This window comes from Sturnira hondurensis, unplaced genomic scaffold (genome assembly GCF_014824575.4).
Source record: "Sturnira hondurensis isolate 20B ecotype Veracruz unplaced genomic scaffold, ASM1482457v3 Scaffold0005220, whole genome shotgun sequence".
NCBI lineage: Eukaryota > Metazoa > Chordata > Mammalia > Chiroptera > Phyllostomidae > Sturnira > Sturnira hondurensis.
In genome coordinates, this window is record NW_028077851.1 from 6,706,715 (window position 1) to 6,708,053 (window position 1,339).

The 1,339-nt window shown below is 36.5% G+C and overlaps 1 non-coding gene across 1 annotated transcript; it reads left to right on the forward strand.

The window, feature by feature from the left end:
- Positions 1-230: 230 nt before the first annotated feature.
- Positions 231-360, forward strand: LOC118987299 (small nucleolar RNA SNORA22). Its single transcript, XR_005066539.1, has one exon. It is a non-coding gene; the product is annotated as a small nucleolar RNA SNORA22 (small nucleolar RNA).
- Positions 361-1,339: the final 979 nt, after the last annotated feature.

A 1,339-nucleotide genomic window follows, 5' to 3' on the forward strand; every position in this document is an offset into this window, starting at 1 on the left:
GTTACATGGCTACCTGATAATTAGGAACTGATTCATCGGCTGGTGGTAGTGGTTGCCCTGATGGGGAGCAGCTCATCGGGCCAGGTTTTCACGCGTGGGAAATGTGCTTCCTCGTGCTCCACACCAAAAAGGTCTTTTCTCTCATGCTGATCCATAATGAGCAAATGATTTCTAGCAAGAACATATTAATCACGTGATTGAAAATAAGTGTTAAAAGATAATTATAAACATGGCACAGTGAACATCCAAGTGTGCTTTATAGTTCCCTTGGATTTGACTCTGTGCTAGAGAAACGTCTGTCCTTTTCCTCTGCATTGAAAGGACTATTTATCCTTTTAAATGTGTTCAGAAAGCACATTATATAAAAAAATAATTATAAACAATCAACTCACTTAAAATTGATTTTCTTGGTGTTTATGATAAGACCAATTAATTTATTAGGCACTTTGGTTGTCACAGAAAAGAAGTTTACAATTGTGCATTTCTTATTTCTAAACATTTGTCCTTGGTTGAATATGCTGTAATAATTTATAATAAAATGTCTGTGGCACTTTTTTGCAATAGGACTGCTACGTCCTATAGCCATAATGACATTAAGTAAAAACATGGGAATAGATGTGAAATATTATTAAGTATTCCCATGAATGGGTAGGTGTACATGCATACATGTTAAACACATCTGATGTTTGATGATTCCCTGGAGTATTTTGGTACTCTGATTTTTTAAACCCAAGACCCCCAGTAAGATATTCATTTTCCACCCTGGCCAATGTGGCTCAGTGGATTGAGCATGGGCCTGCGAAGCAAAGGGTTGCCGGTTTGATTCCCAGTCAGGGCACATGCCTGGGTTGCAGGCCAGGTCCCCAGTAGGGGCTGCATGAGAGGCAACCACACACTTATGTTTCTCTCCCTCTCTTCATCCCTTCCCCTGTCTCTAAAAATAAATCAATAAAATCTTTTTAAAAAGTAGTATGAGTAATTTTTAAATTTCAGAGCTAAGTAACAATGTTAATAATAATATTAGTAACAATGTTAGCAATAGTGCTATGAAAACTAATATTAACATTTCTAATCATTAGTGATTAGCAATGCAAAGTGCCCTGCTGTTGGGGTACTCTTCATTATACTCTAGACCCTGAAAACCATTGCATGGTCAATAAAAATAATGCAATATAGAATGGACCTATTTAGTACTAGAAATTATCATTTATTTTGGATGCGGGTATTCTAAAGAGTGTGATACCCTTTTACCTTCCTTTCAAGGAGCTAATTGTATCTTGAAGCACTGTTAGTGAAAAAGAGAAGTCTTTGTATAGCTAAAATGAAATAAAAGCCACAG